Source organism: Chlorocebus sabaeus, chromosome 17, assembly GCF_047675955.1.
Source record: "Chlorocebus sabaeus isolate Y175 chromosome 17, mChlSab1.0.hap1, whole genome shotgun sequence".
Taxonomy (NCBI): domain Eukaryota; kingdom Metazoa; phylum Chordata; class Mammalia; order Primates; family Cercopithecidae; genus Chlorocebus; species Chlorocebus sabaeus.
In genome coordinates, this window is record NC_132920.1 from 16,121,321 (window position 1) to 16,138,002 (window position 16,682).

The 16,682-nt window shown below is 43.6% G+C and overlaps 2 pseudogenes; one reads left to right on the forward strand and one right to left on the reverse strand.

The window, feature by feature from the left end:
• Positions 1-24: 24 nt before the first annotated feature.
• On the reverse strand, positions 25-105 carry LOC119626902 (small nucleolar RNA U3; annotated as a pseudogene).
• A 12,498-nt stretch (positions 106-12,603) lies between these two features.
• Positions 12,604-13,182, forward strand: LOC119626861 (p53 apoptosis effector related to PMP-22 pseudogene; annotated as a pseudogene).
• The last annotated feature ends 3,500 nt before the right edge of the window (positions 13,183-16,682 follow it).

Consider the following 16,682-nt stretch of genomic DNA (forward strand, 5'->3'; position numbering starts at 1 on the left):
TGGAATTTTTTTTTTTTTTTTTTTTTAATAATTTCAGTGCTCTACAAATTCAGAGAAACTTCTCTAGTAACAAACTATAGAAATGATCCTTGAGAGTATAGTCTTCCTTTTTTTTCAAGAAAATTTGAAAATATTTAGGGTATTGGTTCTAATGGAGCTCACTTCACCTAGTTACTCTCTTATTTATGTTTTTGGGTGGTTGGGTTGTAACGTAGTAGAAAATGGGGTCATGTACATAAGCAGATGAAAAGAAAAAATTAGGAAAAGTATTGGAAGCTATTGGAGAAGGAAGGAAGTGGCAAAGTTGGAAGTTAACAATTCAAAAACCCAGCTGGTGCTTGTGCTGCTGGTGTGTGGCCCGCTCAAGACAGGGGAGTGGCCTAGGTCATAGTAGTAAGGGCCTCGGGCTACAGAAGCTCGGACTGTATTCCCGCAGGACTGCTGGTCTACTCTTGCTAGGCCCTAACTGCTCTATGCTTGCCAGTGCATGGTCATCTGTTTCTCCAGAAATACATTTTGGAGTAAAGAATATTGTACATAATATATATAAGTGATCATTATCTGTAGCAATTGGAGGAAGTAAATTTATTTTGTTTAATTGGAGGCGGGGGATTTGTTTTTACTGTGCCTATAACCTAAGTCAATCTTCCATTAATTTCTAGGAATTAACTCATTTGTTCATTCAACACATTTATTGAAATCTAAGTTATTGAGCCCCTGGAAATTTAACAGTCATCAAGACATAAATGATTCTGGATGCCTGTATCATGTACTTAGCCTGTAACATGTACTTTTGTCTCTGCATGGAAGTTAGATAATATTCAGAATCCAAGAATATTGGCATCAGGCATACCAGTCTTAAAATGCTAGCCAGGTTGATGGAGGGATGGATGGATGACAGGCCGACAAATAGATAAGATTACATATTGTTCACCCCACTAGACCATATGGATGCCTTAAGCTCAGTGACTAACATGAAAACCACTGTATTACATGGTGGCATCATAGAACTAGAAGCGAAGTGCAGTGGAGGCACAAGAGGCAGGGATTCATTCTGCTTAGGAGCCAAGAGTAAAGGTACTTCACAAAAAAGATCACTGAGTAGAGCGTTGACATTCTAGTTGGAAAAAGAAAGTGCATAGCCCATGCCAGGGCTGGAGCGCAGTCTGCTGGGGCTGGCCCACCCCCTGCATGTCAGTGAAGTGGTAAGAAATTGGGCTCTGAAGGAACATGTGAAGTAGAGTCACAGTGGTGGGGAATCTTGAATTCCTGGTTTAACGTGGACATGGTTCTCCACTGCCTTCAGAACAAGGAACTTTTGGGACAGGGGTGGCAATCAGATCTGGTTCTTGCACAGAGAAGGGGTCCAAGAGTAGGAAGAGAACAGTGGCAGAGAACTCAATTTTGACCATCCGTCAACATGAAAAAAATGAGACAGAGTCAAAATACTTTAGAAATACGGTCAGCATTACCGAGAGAGACAAGTCATACGAAAATCCTGTTTCTGGCTTGGAATAGATAGCCTTTAATGGAGAGACAAAAAAGGGAGCAAGTCCTGAACGTAGAAAGGAAATTGCAACAGGGTTTGGCCACGCATTTGAGATGCCTGGTGATGGGCAAACCTGGAGGCAGTTGAAAGTCTGGGTTGGAACTTTCAGAGGATGAAGATAAAGAGAAACATGTAGTGGCCATTACATTTCATTGATATTTGAAGTCATGACGACTTAGAAGTCATCTATAGGAGTGTGAAAGGGGGGAAAGAATGAAGCTGAGTGTGTGTCAAGGACCCACATCTAAAGGACCCACATCTAAAGTGAACAGTGAGACGACGAAGGTATTTGAGAAAGAACCGGCAACGGGATAGGGATAGCGAGGGGCAGAAAGCTAAGCCAGGAGGCAGTTGCAAAGAGGCGGTCAGCTGTGTTAGGACTGCTGCAGGGTCAAGGAGGGGGGAGTACCAAGAAAGTCATAACATGTGGCAGTATGAGGAAGTGTCAGGGCTTAAGAGTGGGTGCATGTTCAGAAGTGAGGGGATACTACAAGGTTACCAGATTGCAGTGTGCCATGTTGGTGTGCTGCACCCATTAACTCGTCATTTACATTAGGTATATCTCCTAATGCTATCCCTCTCCCCTCCCCCTACCCCACAACAGGCCCCGGTGTGTGATGTTCCCCTTCCAAGCATGCACCACTGTAGTACATAGGAGAGGCCCTCCTCTCCTCTATGCCTACCCAGGGCCTCCCGTTTAAAACACAAAATCAATGTTCTCACTCATAGGTGGGAATTGAACAATGATTTTGTGCTTAAATGCGAGGCCCTGGGTAGGCATAGAGGAGAAGAGGGCCCCTCCTATGTACTACAGTGGTGCAGGCTTGTAGTTCCAGCTACTCAGAGGCTGAGACGAAAGGACTGCTTAAGACCAGGAGTTCGAGAAGCGAGGGTGAACGAAGATTCAGCTAAGGGGACCAGAGAGGAATAAATGAAGAGCCTGGATCTTTGGAACACTGGAGAAACTGAAGACTCAACAGGCTGATCTGCCAAAGGTAAAATTTACGGGACTTGAACAAAAGCATTCTTTGGTCTTTTTATTAAGGGTTTCAAAAATCAGTGATGAAACTAGAGAGTTATTCCCATCCTACCCCATTCCAGTATGTTTACTGTATATTTATCTTGTCACAAGATGAGCTCATGCAACGCTGGGAAGTTCTGGGGGGAGGTTCCCCTTAACTCTGCCATTGAACACCAAGTATCAGAAGCCCCACAGGAAAGCACACATGGGTAAACGCATTAGCTCTTCGAAGAACAACATGATAAAAAAGGTATGCCCTGTAGAACAGAAGTGTGGGGAGATTTCCAAACACAAGCATTAAAGAAAGTGCAGCGGTGGTTCACGCCTGTAACCCCAGCACTTTGGGAGGTCGAGGCAGGTGGATCATGAGGTCAGAAGATCGAGACGATCCTGGCTAACACAGTGAAACCCCGTCTCTACTAAAAAAATACAAAAAATCAGCCGGGCATGGTGGCAAGCGCCTGTAGTCCCGTCAACTTGGGAGGCTGAGGCAGGAGAATGGTGTGAACCCGAGAGGCGGAGCTTGCAGTGAGCCGAGAACTCGCCACTGCACTCCAGACTGGGCAACAGAGCGAGACTCAGTTTCATAAAAAAAAAAAGAAAAACAAAAAGTGCGTGCACACGTCACTGCATTTGCATGTGCGCCTGAAGAAGGAGGGATCCAGGGATGTTGGTATGTTTAGAGAGCCAAGAATAAATTAGGAAAGTTGAAATTTTTAATACTGTCTGACCAAGCGATGGGGAAAGGTACCTAAGTGGAGTTTAAGCACAATCCAAATTTAAGACAAAAACACAATCATTCTTGTCTTTCTCACTGCTTATCACATTGAGTGCCTTCTCATAGACATTCCAAAACATTGCAAATTACTTTTATTCATATCTGCAGAATCTTCTTGAAATTCATTTATTTAAAAACTGCAGGATATTAAAGAGTTAGCCCCATGCCTCTTCAAAACAAAACTATGTCAGGACCACACAAATGATACAGATTGAACAGACCTCAAAGAAAAAATACGCTTTAAGCAAAAGCTAAACATCTGTTGTTCATAAAGCTCGCCATAGTGCTAAGGGCAAGAAAAACTTAAAGGGGTAAGCTCTTTTTTCTATCAAGGAGCGATTCTTCTAGTTGAGGAGAAGGTATGTATGTGAAACAAAAAGATAAGCAGTTCTAAAACCAAAACTAATGAATATATAGATATATGTGTATTATATATGTATTCTTATATGAAGGGGTGCCAGTGAACGGGGCAGTATCTTTTAAAGTGGGTAAGTTGTTCTTTGTCTTGAAGTAAGTACAGGATTTGGATTGATGGAAAGGGAAGGCATGAGAATGCAAAAGAGCCCACAGGCGAGGAGCAAAGGATATGAGAGAGGACAGAAGTAGAGCCAGTTCATGAAGAGACGTGACTGCTGGAATAAAGATTTCAGCTTTGCTTTGATACGTGCGTAAAAGCTACAGTAAGGTGTTTATATGTTTGATTCATGTGGGCTTTTATTCCTTAACTTGGGCATTGATTTACTAATTCAGCAAGTGCAGTGCACATTACATACCTAGAATATATCAGGCTCTCTGTTAGGGCTAGGGCAGTGGTTCTGGATCGGGGCAATATTGGCCCCCAGGAAGCACTGAGCACTGTCTGGAGATGTTCTTCAAGGGTCGCAATGCGGGTAGGTGGCTACTGGCATTTAGTGGGTAGAGGGCCCGAATGCTGCTAAACCTCCTACAATGCACAGAATAACACCCCCCACAGCAAAGAATATTGAAATTTCCAGCCCCAAACATCAATATTGCTGCTGTTGAGAAAACCTGGGCTGCATGGTACAGGTATCTGAGATGTAGTTCTTACCTGCTCTGGGAATCCAAGGGCAGTTGAGGCTGTAAACTAATAATTCCACTTTAGTAAGTTCCCACAATCGAAGCAGGTATCAGGTACTATGGAAGAGCAGAAGATGCCACTCGCTCTGCTTCAGGTTGGAAGGTGTCCTGGAGGAAAGTTGCATGGGAGAGGAGTCTTGGAAGGTGAGCCAGAGCTTGCCAGGTAGGGAAGGTGGGTGGAAGGAGCCAGTTCAAAAATGTAGCATATTTGGGGGCCAGTGGGCAGTTTGGCATGACTGAAATACAGCGTATGTGGTTGGATGGGTTGGGATGAAATAATGGGAGATGGGGTTGGGAAGTTAGGTTGGGGTCTTATCCAGGAAGGTGCTAGAGGCCCTGGTAAACCCCTACTCCCAGCCCTACTGATAAGGTCAGTGTCCACAAAGATCATAAAAGGGAATCAAGAAGTGCTGGGTTCCTCAGTTCTGTTCACTGCACTCTTGTCTCTTGTCCATAGATCTTGCTTCCTAGCCTGGGCTCTGCCAAGCACGTGTCCTCTGAGTTTTTAGTAAAGTAAAGGGAATAGCAAAATAAAACCATTGCTAGTAATGTACCCTAGAGATGGGAGCTGTCAGGTAACCATTTAGAATTTAAAAGCTCGTCTCCACATTCCTTCAGATGAAGAAAACGGTAGGATAAAAATATAGCACAGCTTATTAGTAACATCTTACCCATTTTTTCCCTAAATGGTTAGAACACGCTGCCTTTCCATGCTCTGTACATCAGCGTTTCTGTTATTAAAGCTATTTTTCAGTTCTAAATCCTAGGAGGATTTTCCCCATGAATTTAACATGACTAAGGAAACTTGCTCCAGGGTAAAACTTTGCTGCAAATTATCTGAGATAGGCTTCTTAATAAAGAGACCAAAAATGAATCATAGCCTTTTAGTAGTTTCAAATGTGGAGTTACCGTTCTTCTTCATCCCCACTATCATGATTATTCATAATGGAAACGGGCCAGCTTTATAAATAATTACACACAACAAAAGTCCTTTGTGTTCAACGCTGGAGGCTGCTGCTGATGCGGGCCGGGAGAGTGTGTGTGCAAGAGTTAGGGGAGAGAGCACGCGAGCCAGGCAAAGCTGCTGCGTCTAAGCTTCTCAAAAGGTCATCCCTACACATGAGGTACGACACCCCTAGACCCAGGCAGCACGTTCTGCAATGGCACTCGGGTTACCTGTTCAAGCCCAAGGCCCTACAAATGTATCGCCACGATTTTCCTGGTCTTTAGATATTATACAGGCTCTTGTAAATGCAAGTGTGACTTACACAAATGAACAATTGTACTAGAAAAGCGAACTATTAAAACAGCTTTATAAATCCCTCCGAGCACCCTCTCTTCTCTTCCCTCGCTGCAGGACAAAGGGTAAGCCATACCCCTATGCTTTTGTCTGTGGGAGCCATGAGCCCCACCTCTACTTCAGTAATAGATGTTAGAGAGCTTTTTCCTCTTCATATCACCTCTATGTTTGAAAGCTCTTTCTTCTTTAAAAAAATTAATTTTTCTTTTTTTTTTAAGGAGGTGGCGGAGTCTTGCCATATTGTCCAAGCTGGCCTCAAACTCCCAGACCTCAGCCTCTCGAGTAGCTGTGACTACAGGAACATGCCATCTTTCTCCTTTTAAGAAGAAGCCATGCCTCCCTTCTCCCCTCTGGTATTTAACCTAAATTTACATGCTGTACTTAAGGATCTTTGGTGGAGTCCCTGAGCGGGTGGTTCTAAAGGTTTGATGGGAATTGGTTCATTTCATTCTCATAACATGTCTATGAAGCAGAGATTCTCCTTGGCCTCATTTTACAGATGAGGACCTGAGGCACAGAGAGCCGGAGTGACTTGATCAAGGTCACAGAGCTGGAAAGAGGAGAGCCAGGAGTCACATACAGGGCTCCAAGTGTTCCCCACCCCCACCCAACCCACAGCACTGCTTCTGAGGGGCAGCCTTACACATGGCCAGGGATGCTTCAAAAGGTTTACCTTACCACAGACCATCTGAAGGGGTGAAATGGCCAGTACACTTGTTCTCTTTGTTTTGCTTTGCTTTTAAGGAGTGTGACTAACAGCCCAGACCCTCTCCACTAGCGCCCTGGAGTTTGAGGGCACAACCTTTGATTGCACCAGTCCTCATTAGCGAGGGCTCTTTTGGCTTCCCTCTTTGGGCAGCCCCATCCCAGCCCAGGAAGCCATTTTATAGCAATATATGTGTATACATTAATTACCATGCATTTTTATGGGAAAACACCTTAAATAAACAGAAGGCAGACAGGTAAATCAAATGGGATGACAATTCTGGGATCTCCAGTTGCTCTTTTTGACTGAATGAAAGGACTGTAGAAAACAACTGAAGGACTTCAGTCCTGGCAAGCCTTCGCGGTTTCAGAGTTTCCATGTTATTACTCATCTCCTTACTGGCCCTTCTCCTCCCAGCGTCGAATTTCCACCACTAAGCCCTGGGGAGAGAACAAGAGCTGTGGGCCAGTCAGGCCTTAGCAGGGAGGCAGAGAATGCATGCTCGGCCTTCAGCTGTGCAGCGGACCCCCAAGGGCAGCTCCTGTTCCAGTCCCACACCCACCGGGAATCTGGCCAAAAGACCAGAGCCAACTCCACAAAGCACTTCTGAGAAATGGATATTTCACTCAAGGCTTTGAGGAAAGATTCTCATTATATAGGAAATGTGGCAAAAAAATACCTAAAACCCCCTAACTTAAGCATCTCTGTTCCTCCCTTCCAGACACAATAAACAGCAACAGAGAGAGGGGCAGAAGAATGAACCTAATGACTAAAGGAAGGACAAAGTGGAAGAAGAGAAAGAACAAGGGAACAAAAAACACTTTTCTGTGAATGTAGGTGAACCAAGTATCTTCGCTGGCTGAGTTAGCAAAGGGGAAGTCTATGGGGAGATGACAGCGAAGCAGGAAATTTCCCTGACCCCTTTGCAGATGGGAACTGGAATGCAGGTGCTGGAGCTAGCCGGCTGCTTTAGCACCAGCAGGGGCAAACTCCACTCACTCGAACCCATTGCTCTCAGCCCCTCGCAGGAGGGAACACACAGGTGAGTGGATGCAGGAACTGGGGTGAGTGCTTTCAGGCACCAGCAGGAGCAAAACTTTCTGTGGGTCCTGTGGCAGCATCTAGAGGGGAGAACCTGTGATTCTGTCCACAGACAACTGAAGTATTAAACAGCTCAGTGTTGTAGTGAGCTGAGATGGCGCCACTGCACTCCAGCCTGGGCAACAGAGCGAGACTCCGCCTCAAACAAAAAAAACAAAAAACAAAAAACAAAAACAAAAGGACCCAAATAAACAGCTCAGTGGGCCCTCTGCCTTTTTGCATGAGGTAGTTGCTTTCCACCAGCAAGGGCAGAAGGTCAGTGTGACAGCCTTTGGTATCTGTACCTGTGGCACCTGATCTCTTGTTCAGTGTCCAGGAAAAAATCAGGTAGCATGAACAAATTGAAGAGTGGTGAATGTGGAGGATTTTATTGCTGATGAAAGTGATGAAGGGAAGCTAAAAGGGGATGGAGCAGGAAGCTATGCTGTCAAGCTGTCTCTCTGATGTCAAGCTGCTTCTCTCCAACATCCAGCTGCTTCTCCTCCCTCTGACAGCTGAGCCTGGGGGTTTTATGGGCACAAGACTGGGGGCAGGGTAGGCAACGGGTGGTTTTGGAAAAGGCAAAATTCCAGCCAGAAAACAGAGATGTAAACTCTCACTTTGGGCCACGGTATTGGGCTTTTCAGCTTGAGGGTGGGGCCCTCACCAGGGACCTGCCCTCTTCTGCCCAGAATTTCTCAGCCTCCTGTCCCTATCAACAGTAAAAAAAAAAATGTGAAATTAACATATTTGCTGCTTCTCTTCTCTTTGTGGCACTGTATTACTTACGAACCATGAGGGTAAATTTCAATGGCAGGAGAGTGAAGGTGGTGGGATTCTTTCCAAAATTTCTCTGACCATCTCTATGCAATTTGTCAAGAGAAGGAAGACACAAGCTGCACCTCTTACTGCAGGCCTTACTGAGGCTTTATGCAAGAAATCAATTACAAGTTATCCATAGAGAGAAAGTTCTGGGGCACCCAAGTTGCTCAAGTACAGCTGTAAAAGGAGGATAAGTCTATCTGGCAGAGCCTCAGTTTACTGTCCTAGAACTTGAATATCCATGGCTTGGGAATAAAGGAATGATCACATTTGAATGCAAATATCCAGGGAAAGCAGATGTAGCTTGTTATCTCGAATAATCTGAGTAATAAGACAATGCCACCTGTTACCTAATGAAAACCAAAGACTGTCCTTGCCTCAATGCCCTAGATGCCAGCCACAAGGGCCAGCACCATTCCAGGTGTCTCCCTACACATGGACAAGCATTTCATCTGCCAGTCTTGCATCTGTAAACACATCTGCTCAGGACATTCCCTGCGCAAAACACTCAGTAACTCCCCATGGCATGCAGAGTTCAACTCATACTCCTCAGCGTGGCAGTAAAAATCTTTCATCACTTAACATCTACATAACTTTCCATCTCAGGTCCCTGTCCCACCTGCCATTCCACCCACTGTTGAGGCTGGCATCAGCTACTCAGCTCCCTGAATGTGCTTTGCATCCCCCTCTCTTCTCACTCCTGGACTTTTGCTGAAATATTTCAGATGCTTAGGGAGCGCTTTTCTCTTGCTTCCCTGTACTGCAGCGATATTCACCTGACCTAAACTTTCTTCAGGGGCCAGCTTAAATCTCACTACTTGCCAAATTCTTCCATGCAAAATCAATTTCTTCCTCCATTGTAATACCATAGCACTTTGCACCAACACATATCATCAGAGGCATGTATGTGTGTTTCATGCATATGCCTAGATTACAATAGTTCCTTCATAGCATTTACCATTATCTGGCATATTATACATTTACTTATGTATTTTGTATTGTCTGTCTCCTCTTCCAGAAAGTACAAACATTTTGTATGCTTTGTTTATTACTGCATTCCCAATGCCTAGAACAGTGCCTAGCAGATAGTAAAGGCTCAATAAATATTTGCTAAATAAATAGATGAATGGGAGCCTAGAGATCCCAGACTGTCTTGCTCATCTCCTCATCACCCCAGAGTGGCTGGCGAAGTGCTTTGCACATGCTTCTTGAATCTGACTGGATTGAAGAGCTGGCCACCTGGGTTTGGCTATGTACATCTCCTCTGCTTTGAACAGAAGACATGGATTTAACTGCCAGTTACACAGCTGTGGTGCTATAAGCCAGGCAGACATGATGGGGGCTGAGACTCATACAGGAAACCCCTAGGTTAATGGGCAGCCCTAATTGCTAAATCTAATTAGGAAGGAAATCAGTTAAATTAGGAATCCTTCACGTAAGAAAACCAAACAAAAAGCTGCTGAGCAAAATTTTTCATTCTTCATTCGCTTTAATCAGCTTCCTTGAAGAAGAGAGGATAGCAGGATTTCAGCAGGAGTGTTTTATTGGGCCAAAAGCCGTGCTCCCATGACTACGGAACCCCAAAAAGAACGAACAACATGGTCTTTGGCCACTAGGTTCCTCTTTGGCATGTGCTCTGGAGGAAGCTGCCTCGTCACCTCTCCAAAGAGCCTGAGGATTATCGCTGTGAAAGCTCAGGCTCTCAGGCTTGAATCGTTGCCAACAGGCTTCCAATTTGAAGGGCTGATCCTCCTAATTGAGCAAAAGCACACCGTCCCCACCTCCCCCAACTGAAGCAAGCGACGCAGAAGCACCATGCAATTCACCTCTATTGCTGAAGCGGTTACTTGTGTGGTCTTCAGTCATTTGGTCCGAAAAGACTGATATTTTTCTCAATATTTGCCATTTTAATGTGTTTGCATCATCATCTTCTGTAGCACCTTAAGTATCACAGAGCTGCCTCTTTCTTTTTTTCCTGAGAAACCCATCAGATAGATATGAAAACAAAGAGATACGATAATATGAATATCCCTAAGAATTACTATCAATACCAACAGGATTGATATATGTGAAAAACTATATATACATCTATACAGTATATTCAAGGCAAATATTCAGGAAGCAGAGTGGTCACGTTAGTATCAGCTCCATCAGGATTCTAGGTAAGCTCTTTCACAAACCTTGTGAACTGGGACAAGTCCAATAAGCTCTCTAAACTTTGACTTCCTCATCTGTAAAATACGAATAAAGATAATATCTGTTCATGGTCATTTTGTGAAGATGAAATGAGATAATGCCATAAAGCACTAAACACTGTGCCCAGAATGTAGTAACCACTCCGTACATGTTGATTGAATACATTAATAGGCTGCCAGGCATCCTCCAACCACTGACCCAGACTGGCTACATTTCTGAGACAATGGGACTTATTCTCATCCTCAAAACGACTGGGTCCTGAGGCTATGTTTACAGCTGTGCTGGTTGCACCATTTAAAGTTTATGCCTCAAGGATCTAGATATTGACTATTACAATTTTACAGGAAATTATCACAATTTCCCAAGAGATGGAAATAAAGCATCGTGAGGAGTGGGGAGACTTTTTCCACTTTGCACAAAGGCACTCTACGAACAAGCCCTGGCCCTGGGCAGTAAAGACAAGCATTGGCGCCAGCCCCCTGGAAGAAAGCAACTCAAGTTAGATGACTGTTGTTTTAGCCACAGTTGGGCATTCATGGGACTCTAAACACTGTAAGTATTGTGGAACAGGGCTCAAAAGCTGCTCTTGCTGGACGGTCTTTTTGGTTTGTAAATGTTAGCTAACCGTGTTTGCTGTCCTTATTATAATTATTATCTTATTTTACTAGATTCTTTGTTGTGTCCAAGCAGTCTGTTCTGTTCAAACACAGTGACCATATCTGTTCATCAGCACAATCCACCTTCCATAATAACGATGAAAAGGCCACCCAAGCTCCCACCACACCATCCTGAAGCCAGTCAGTCCTGCCTGGAATAAGGCTCTCTGCAGACTCAGCCTTCCTCTTTGGAATGGGAACATGTTCTGAATCTGGACAGAGGACTTGAATACCCTCAGGCTGTCTAGCTGAGGGTTGGCAAGAAGGATGGACAGAATAAAGCAAGGAATGTGAGCCCAGGGGATCAAAAGGAACCATCAGGGCAACTACCGCACAGCAACCAGAGATGGGCGTCAGGAATGGTCACCTGAGCAAGGGGTCCTGGGAGCCACAAATAGTCATAAGGACATGGCAGGCCACAGCTCCAGAGTGGGAACCTCTCACTTCTTCAAACCCTGATAATATGCTGTCTGTAGCTCCCTGACTCTGCTTATACATTGCCTGCTCACCCTCCTGGAAGTTTGTTCATACAAACGTGTAAGAACCATGACTCTGTCCTCCCTCTTACTTGTTTCTACCACAGTAGTAAATCCATGCTGGTTGAGCATAAACCTATCCACTCTCTTTCATCCTATACCTTTCTCTGTCTTGATTGTAGTGATGGTGATCACACAACTGTATGAATTTGTCAAAACCCTAGAGCCATATATACCACAAAGAGTGAATATTACTGAGTGCAAATTAAGAGAGGAGGGTTATGGCAGTCGCTGTTGATTGCCTGCACAACAGCGCTTCTCCCTGACTCTGCTTCTTTTCTCACAAAACCCTGATTTTATTTTATTCAGCCTCCTTTAGGGGAGGCTAAACTTTCCCAGCCTCATGGGGATACATCTCGATTAATCTAAACCAATCGGGAATTCGATTCCTCCTGTCACTGATTGGTTTGAAAATGGCATTTGATAAGATTCTTGCCAATCTAAGGTGTGAGGGTCTGCGCCAGGTGCAGTGGCTCACGCCTGTAATTCCAGCACTTTGGGAGGCCGAGGCAGGCAGATCACTTGAGGTCAGGAGTTCGAGACCAGTCTGGCCAACATGGTGAAATCCCGCCTCTACAAAAGACACAAAAATTAGTTGGGTGTGGTGGCAGGTGCCTGAAATCCCAGCTACTCAGGAGGCTGAGGTGGGAGAATCACTTGAACCCAGGAGGCAGAGGTTGCCTTGAACCAAGATCATGCCACTGCATTCCAGTCTGGGTAACAGAGCAAAACTAAAACTAAAAATAAAAATAAAAACAAAATTAACCTAAAACATTTTTTAAATAAGATGTGGAAGCTTCTGGCTCAGGTTCTCTTTACAAAGGTGCTTCACCCAGCTCTCTGCTGCCACCCGAGCCGATTATGGACCAGGGCCTGGCGGGGCTCCTGCTCTGTGCCATAGCCTTTGACATCATCACACTGGCTGGTGGGGGCTGGCTGCAGGCAAGTGACCACATCTGCACATCCTCGCTGGAGTGGAGACACTCCCACAAGGGCGGCCGCCAGGGTCTCGTGGGGGAAGAAATGGCGAAGAGCAGCTGCTATGCTCCTCTGTGACTCTGTCACCCTTGAGATCTGTTCCATCCTCTGCTTCTTTGCCCTCTATGGATCCCAAGTGCTTGTCTTCGTAGGAGTGACTGGAGCCTCTCGCTCTGGCTGCTGTGTTCCGGATCATCCTTCTGGTAATACACCCGTGAAGTACACCCAGACCTTCAACCTTCATGCCAAGCCTGCTGTCACATCTATAACTGGACTGACAGCTTCAGATGGGTGCCCACAATTATCCTGACCGGCTGTGCCTTCTCCTGCTGCTGCCTCCCAAACTGCGAAGATGACCTCCTGGGCAACTTCAGACCAAGTACTTACGTACATCACCTCGAGTGGGGAATGAGAGAGGGAGAAAATTGCTGGTGGGAAGATGGATTTAGAGGAAGGAACTAGTTGCAATCCATCAGAAGCCATGCTATACGATTAGAGCCCAGTTAAACTTGAGATGATAATATCAAGCCGTTTTTTATCCTTAGGCTGTTTTCCCAGGCCGCTTTGAACCTATTTTTTGGCAGTTGATGTCACTAAACTAGTCAAAAATGCTAGCACAATTTGGGAGAAAATATTGCTTAAATACTGTTATAATTTCATGTTCTTTTTTGATATATGTTTTGTGAAGTTAAACAAGACTTTCTTTCTTCTAATTACCTCTATTTGACAATATTTTCTTATATTATCCATAGCATTTATATCACATTTGTAAAAGAATATGAATATCAAACTTACCTCTTTATATAGTAAAAATGAGAAGGCTTTCAAGATTTAATAATCTGATCAAATTTTTGTTTTCTCTAGATGGAATGGACTGAGTCTATTAAGGGCTAAAAAAAGATATTGGTAAAAATTGTCAGTGACCAAACATTCCAAAAAAAAATGCAAGAAGATAAATATTTTCGCAACCCTCCATCTACTTAAAGCAGCAAAATAGTTTCCTACAGGCATAACATTTGTGAGAATTTGTTATTACTATCCTGCATAATAGATTTTTTGCTAAGCTTCACGTTAACTTGATGTACCACCTAGGAACGTATTCTTTCATGGCCAAGGCCTGTGTGGTAGTCAGACCTCCTTAAGAAGTGAAACGTGAAAATGAAATTTTCTCTTTTGAAGTGGTTTATGGGGTTAGGGTGTGGGAAAATGCTGTATTAATAAACCTGTACTGTTTTATGTCTATATGTTCAGGCCCAGAGCAGACCAGATTGAAAGATGAACTGGGTCTAATTCATCATGACTGATAGATTTGATTAGATTGTGTAGTGAAGCATTAGAAGGGCCATTCCTATCACAAAAAGTGCCATTCCAACAGCCTAGGGGTAAGAAATGGCTTGATTTTTGTTTTCATCTCAGGTTTAACTAGGCTGTAATTGTGTAAATACAGCTTCTGATAGATTGCAACTGTAAGCAAAAACAACATATAGTTAAAAATGTGGTCTTCCTTGGTAAATAGATCCAAAATGTCTAATGTAAAACATGCAGCAGAAGATTTAAGGAGTGTGAGTTTCTCTCAATGACATATATATGATATATCCAGAGGATTTTTATATTGTTTGTACTTATACAGTGAAATTCATTTTACGGTCGGGCATGGTGGCTCACGCCTGTAATCCCAGCACTTTGGGAGGCCGAGGTGGGAGGATTGCTTGAGTCCAGGAGTTCTAGACCAGCCTGGGTAACATAGTGAGACCTCATCTCTAAAAAAAAAAAAATAAAGAAAAAAAGAAATTCATTTTATATATCAAATCATTATTTTGTAAGTTGTGAAATAAGCAATTGCAGTTTTCATTATGATTTTTCCCCCAATAACCAGGTATTCTAATTTTTAAAAAGAGCAAGGGGGCGGGGATTCAGCAAGATTATGTGCCCTCTGCTTTTCTGGCTTTTAGTATTGTGTAAGGATGTAATGCCTGGAGCTGCCACTGCAATCTTGGGAAGATGAGGGGTGCTAGCGCACATGATGAGGATGGCAGACCCGATAGGTGGAAAGATCTAGCTCATCCTGACAACATTAAGCACCTGAACTCACTGATCCCAGAACTTCAGGCCACCCCATCCAGCCCTTACCATCTCCTGTCCTACTGCCATGGGAGGTAACACACTTTCTGCTTATTGTTGAAGCTGCTTTATTTGATTTTCCTATTACCTGCAGCCAAAAGCATTGTGATTAATACACTGGTCCCATGCTGCTAGAAATGAATCATGCCTCCTGTAGGGTTGTATCCAACAACACACCCATGGCAGGTGTCTGTTTTGTCATCCACAAGATGCAACGTGTTTGTTTCACAGAAACTGTCTCTATCACCTGTGGGCTTTTGCTACCCATGGAGCTACTTGTACCTAATTCAACCAATTAAAAAAAAATGCTAGAAACTTAAGCCAACAAAGCTGTCAAAATTTGTCTTGGGTTCTTGGGTTAGACAACTTGTTGAGATTTTATGATACGTTTCCTTTTTTCTCCTCTTTTTCTAGGTTCTTTCCTGCTGGGTGCAGAACACTCAATTATCACCTTCTCATGTGTGTAGGCTCCCTCACTGAGTCAGCGCTCACCGGGGCCTTCCCATGACTTTTTTGTTGTCTTTATCTGTCTAAAGCTTCATCTTCCTTTGACATTTATCTTCATCTGGAAATTCTATATTCTTCCTTTTCCTCTTGTCTTCATCTTACATAGAATCAACATTGTCCACTGAAAGTTATGTTTAAGAAGCAATGTCAACAAAACTACCACGAAGTCCCTTGTACCTTGTTAAAAATCACTTTATTCATCACTTTGTTGTTTTTTCAAATATATTTTTCTCTGGATTGAAACTGCTTAACATGCAGGTCATTGGAAGTCTCTTTATTCCCATTAAACTCTTTTTCAGGTTTGACATCTTTGTCCTCTATTAACTCAACTTTGAGTGTCTCCGTTTTAATCCAACAGAAAAAGCTCCTCCCCTATCCTTCCAGCCCCATGACTGTAAGATAAAAAATTTCCTGCTACAGACATCTTGCAGGCAATGTGCCAGGCAGGCAATGCATCAAACAGCCTACATTGATCAGAACTCAGCCCTTGTCATATATCTCTTCCTAAAATGCCTAGCAGAATAATTTGTTGAGTACATGCTCAATAACTTAAATTGTTTTGAATTAAATCAAATTAAAGTTTTACAGTCACTGCTGGAGGGAGAACAGGCAACATGCATGAATTCTCACTGTTTGGGAGCATATGGAAAAAAACATCAATACTAGTAGCCTCTCAAGATCCCAGTGGCTAGACTGAGCCTACCCATGACAGTCAAAGTTTACTATTTATGATGTGGATTATCTCATACTAGTCCATTGCTTCACTTTCTACTGGCTGACACCTCTGGCATATTTCATCCTTTTTCTTCTTCTTTTTCTTTTTTTAGAGACAGGGTCACCCAGGCTGCAGCACAGTGGCATAATCATAGCTCACTGCAGCCTCGCTCCTGAACTCAAGTGATCCTCCCACCTCAGCTGACCAAGTAGCTGGGACTAGAGGCATGCACCACCACACTGAGCTAAGCACCTTTGATTCTAATATTGAAAATATCATTATAAAATATCTAGTAGGTATGGATTAATGAATGAGCTAAATGGCAGGTGTCTGACCTTAATAAGTAAAGGTGTGGGGACACCAGGGAGATGGTAATATCTGGGATCTTCTTAGCCCTCATTACCAGGACAAAAAGAAACAAAATGAAGTTTCTCAAAATGCCCATTTAGTACATTATTTTTATTGTAATAAACATATAGCTTTTTCAGATCTTATTTTTGTTCCTTCTATTGTTAGTCCTGAGTCTCTGTGGTGACAGCCAGATTTCATTTCATTCATTCGTTTATTCATTCTGACCATCACATGGGGGCCAAGCACTGTGGTGGGTACTTGGGGCACA